A 5116-nucleotide genomic window follows, 5' to 3' on the forward strand; every position below is an offset into this window, starting at 1 on the left:
TCAAAATAAAGACACGTGGAAAGTTTTACAAAAACAAGTTGCCAGGTATCTTACAGCGTTTACCACAAACAACTACAAAACTACATCAACAGCCTTCAAAGCGCAGATAAACTTGTATTACAATATTTGTACCCAAACCTTAATTTCCCTTAAGTTCAGCATGTATGGACCTGAATGGCTACAAAGACTGCCTTGGGAATCTGCATTATCTTACTAGGCTGTAGTTCACCAAATCTGGGAAGTCAGCAGAGTTTTTATATAAACAATGCAAAACCCAGACATAAACAGAATATACTGTTCCCAGAGGTATGTGGTTTTTGACTGAAAACCCATTAAATTTTTAATATAAAAATACTAAATAAAATAAAACAAAACCAGTCTAATCACTACAGCATCCCAATGGGAATCACAGCAGCCTTTGTTTTGGCAGATTTTCACAACAATTTTTTTTTTTTTTTAATTTGCGCAGGACTTGCACGACACTGACATTTAAGTATATGAGAAAAAGACTCTTGTCCATCCATCACCACCTGCAGGGAAGGAAGGCTACAAAGAATCACAGGGGTTATCACTCTCTTCTCATCCTCCCCCTACTAAATTGCCAGATATTATGACACTCTCTCCTGTGCCACATCCCTTCACCTTCCCCTAACAAAGGGCTGATCATACCGCTACCCTCCCTGCCCTCATATTTGGGGCACAAGTAACCCATGCTGTTATCACAGCCATTCTTATCAGCAATCTGAAACAGATATTGATGCACTGAGCAAACCATGGCTCCTGTGTTTACATTACGTCTCTGTTAGTAGAACTTAACAGACAAGCACTAAAGAGTTAAAAAATGAACCAACTGGCAAAATTTCACCTGGGGAGCTCAGGAAGAGAGCAGTGTGCACCAGCAGTTTTCAACAAAGCCCAGTGCAACTGAGGCGGCTCATGGTGATTAAAAGTCTCCTTAATCTCTAGTTGATAAGTGATGTAGTGTTAATTTGCGGGTGTTCAACCCAAAGAATATTAGAAAAAGGATATTTGCTTAGCTTGTACAACATATGTTTTAACTTGTACACTTGCAGTGCTGGATACAGACAGCAGAATGCATCCTTTGCAGTTCTCTCAGGATACAGAGGAACCCCTGTATCTTAGCATTTCCAATAAGAGCAAAAAAAAGAATCTGATTTTAATGAGGAGAAGCAGCAGTTTCCTTCCTGAGTGGAAGAGCTTAATTTGAGGCACATCTGTAGCACTGTTTACAGGAAAATTTCAGTAACTGTGAGGATAGGTACACTACCCGGTACTTAAGTTCAGGGTTATTTTTGTTATGTGGTTTTGGTTTTTCTGATCTTCTTCCCGGTGCTAAGCAGTTATAACCACTCTCACCTAATGTCTACAAAGGAAAGAGGGAAAAACATTTGCCACAAAACAGCAGAAAAGCAATAACCTAAGCCATAACGTCCTGCAGAGCTGTATGTCAGACCTAGTCCCATGCACTAGCATGCAAGTGGCACCGTGGTGAGAAGCTTGGTCAGAGGGAGCCGTTTAGGAAGCAGGAAAGACACACAATCCTAATGCTGTTTGTAAATGAAATGACAAGTTACAGAGTTACCAGGCAGTAGCAGAGATAGGCCAGACATTATCATGGGGATAAACCTATATAACATTAGACTGCCAGCTCCTTGCGAAGGTCATAACCCCTACCTTGGAGCTGTGGCTAAGGCGTGATTAATTTAGAGAAGGAAGAGGGGCAAGAGTTGCAGTCACGATGATAATCCCTCCCATACTTTTGGACACACAGATAAAAAAAAATAAAAAAAAATCACTGTTTCCACGTCTTGCAGAGGGACATCCTCATGTCAATAGCATTGCCTGCTACAGTATGAATGGACCTATAAAAGGTGAGGAAAAGCAGGGTCCCTTGCCTGCTCTGTTCATTCCAGTGTCATTTCCTTGGTCTCGTTCAGTGCAGATTCAACTTCTGGCTACTCAGCTGAAGATGGTTTTACTGCTAAGAGAGCACCACTGCACTCAGTGCTTTCTGTATATGCTTGCAAAGGGATAACTTGAGATCCACCCTGCTACTTCTGAAGATGAATGATGCCCCTTTCACAGAATTGAAGAAGTTCAATTCCGACCTTGTACCCGTATGATACCATGTGCAGAGGATCTGGATTTCAAATAAAAGGGTTTGTTTTGCTCTGGTAAGTAAGCTGCAGATGTTTCCATCAGCATTGTCTTTGCTTCTCTAGTGATACTCTGTGCATCTGTAGTCAACCTTTGTCTCCTTCAAGGGTTTTCAGGACTAAACCCATTGTACAGTCCTCAGTAGCTCACACACCTTCTAAATTCTGATTAATTCCACCCCCCTTACAATGAGAAAAAGAAAGCACTAAAATTCTTTAATTGTAGGAAGGAAATAGCACATCTTTATGAATTGGAGAAATAAGGTTTTGAAATAAATGCAACTCATTTTGTTCTGGATAGCCAGAAACAGGCAGAAGAAGAAAAAAAAAACCAACCAACCAACACAAACCACTATTCTTATTCCAGAAAAATGTAACTGACCAAAATAGATGATTGTTTAAACCACAACACATGTCAAGCAGCTAGGGCTCTGTGATGATACAAAAACCTCACAGATGACAGAAAACTGTCCAGATACAATAGGAGGATCAGACTCAGTCCAGGGCAAGGAAAAGAAAATTAATCAACATCCTATGTAAAGAAAGTACCTAAATCTCTTCAGTCACTGATTTTTGTCAGTGAGTCTTGGGAAAACACAAAGTTTGTAGGGGAAGTACATACACAGACTTAGCTGCAAGAAAAGCTTCTTCTAGGACCTGGCCAGCACGCACATACACAGTCAGACTTTAAGAGCAGGTCTTCATCTGAACACAGCTCCTCTCACTCGCATGGTCCATAGTGCAAGTCACCTGTACACATGGGGACTCCTGCTCAAACACTAACACTCAAAGTTGTAGGTCCCTGTCAGAAAGCCAAGGACTACTGCACTCTTCCAAATCCAGGAACACAAAGTCAGCCATAGCTTTGCAAGTAGGGTGGGAAATAGTAAAACACACTTGACACAGTTCAGCAATTAATCATTAAAGTCACAAGGTAAGGTCTTTCTCCCCCAGAAAGTGCTGACAACAGTCCTGATCAACCACCAAGGCAACCAATACTCCCGTTGCATTTACTTTTTACTCACTGTTTGTTGTCTTGAATTAAGAGAATCCAAAATTCAGGTATGTTCTCCTAGCTTCATAGAGAAATACTAACCGAGCAGGAATGCTCCCAAGTAACCCAGTTCGAAGTGATTAAAGCTTTCACAATTACAGGTTATGACTCTCAGCTGTGGCATCTTGCAGCTGTCCAGACCATTATTTTATCCAAAGCCAGAAGATGATGGGGAGAGAAAAGGGGAAATTTCTCTCACTCACTTCAGCTCAGACTGTTCTAGCTTTATGCAAAGATATTGAAGCTTCCGCATTTTATCTCCTTGATACATTTGAAGTGAATATTAACTGAAGTATTACAAATGGCTAACTGAACAGCACATGAAGCCTGGCTCATGTGTTTGTTACCTCCCCCACACCCCCGAACCACTAATGCTTCCTTCTTTGCTGAGCATTGCCTTTCTGAAACTTTTGAGATGATTACAGGCACTTGTTTCCCCTTTCAGCAAGTCTCCATAGCAGACTGGTTGCTGGAAACACCTGCCTCAGCCTCCTAAAAAGGCGGTAGAACACTCCTCACCTGCTCTTCCAGAAGTTGTCCACATTCCTCAGGTGTAACTGAGTAGATCTGGCTGTAGCTGGGTTTTATTACTACAAATAAGCCAGCAAAGTCGCTCCTATGAACACATGAAAGATATCTCAGAATCAAAGCAGAATTTTGCTGTGCTGTATTTGCAAAATTATGTAAAGTTTTATACTAAATCCCTGTCCAACCAAAATCTAGAGGTAATCCTAAAATGTTTATTCAGGTATAGAAGGACTTAAAAGAACCAAAAGAAAAATGCATAATGATGATCTTTGAGATTTTGAGTCCTGAGATTACACAATGGAACTAGAACTAATGCAGGGGAAGCAGGGACAGACCAGGGGAAGAAACTGCTGATAGGAAAGCATGACTCAACTAGTGGCAATAAAGAAAGAAAATTTACTGAGCAGCTATTATGACAGATTCCAAGAAAGAAAAGGAAAATGATCAGAAAGCAAAGCAGGTATTCCTGGTGGGAAAAGTGCAAGTGAGAGTATTGCCCTAGAACTATGAGGGCCAAATATTTCCCCTGGTGGATACCATGGGTCACAGCATAGACATTTTCCTGAATCCTTATCTTTCAGAATTAGTATTTTGTGGGAATTGGAGAGTGGACTGTTCTTTTCTCTGTTCATTTCTTTGTGTGGAATTCTGCAACCGTGGTTCCTATTTCAGATTTCAATTTAACTGCATAAATATTAGCAGAAAAACAGCTATGCCTTTTACAAACACTCTAAAATTAGTTCTCTGTTAATTATCTCAGATCCAGAATAAAAGTCAATAAGCTTGAAGCAATTTGGTATAAAGTAGATCTTTAAGTGTTATTTGGAACCTGTATTAATTCTCAGCAGACCAAGTAGCCAGAGACTTACTTCTGCTGAGGAAGAACGGTGTCTTCCAGAAACATAAACAGTGAATTTCTTCCCATGAAAAAAAAAGTATGTTAGATTGTAAATGAGGTATTTGATATTTTCTGGTTTAAAGATCCAAATCCTCCAGAGAGCTGACTTGTTTAGCTCTTGATTGAATCCAACATCAGTAAAAAGAAATGCATTCACCATCCAGCAAAATCAGGATCAGATCTGTGTGTGTGTGTGTGTGTGTGTGTGGTCACACATAATTCTGGCAACTGCTGTGCAAACAAATGATTGTTTTACATGCATACTGTGGCACATTAGTATTTTTCCTGGATTTGTGTTGTTTACCACTCATATTCAAAAATATCAGCTGTCTCATACTGGCTACATTAGACAAATGTTGCTTTTAAAATATAGTATGGGAGAAAATCCAGGAATATGATGTCATCAACAGAGGGATGAGTCTGTTCGGTTCAGGGAGGGGCAGAAAACTAGAAGTTAGA

The 5116-nt window shown here is 40.2% G+C and overlaps 1 long non-coding RNA gene across 5 annotated transcripts in view; it reads right to left on the reverse strand.

Moving 5' to 3' along the window:
• LOC130152841 (uncharacterized) overlaps nt 1-3603 on the reverse strand; it is a 66289-nt gene extending 62686 nt beyond the window's left edge. For 4 of the 5 annotated variants that reach the window (XR_008823123.1, XR_008823122.1, XR_008823119.1 and 1 more), the window contains exon 1: nt 3203-3603. This is a non-coding gene — a long non-coding RNA (uncharacterized LOC130152841). The remainder of the gene's footprint in view (nt 1-3202) is intronic. The other variant, XR_008823120.1, reaches the window with a different exon arrangement.
• Nucleotides 3604-5116: the final 1513 nt, after the last annotated feature.

The sequence above is a fragment of the Falco biarmicus genome, chromosome 7 (assembly GCF_023638135.1).
Source record: "Falco biarmicus isolate bFalBia1 chromosome 7, bFalBia1.pri, whole genome shotgun sequence".
Taxonomy (NCBI): Eukaryota; Metazoa; Chordata; class Aves; order Falconiformes; family Falconidae; genus Falco; species Falco biarmicus.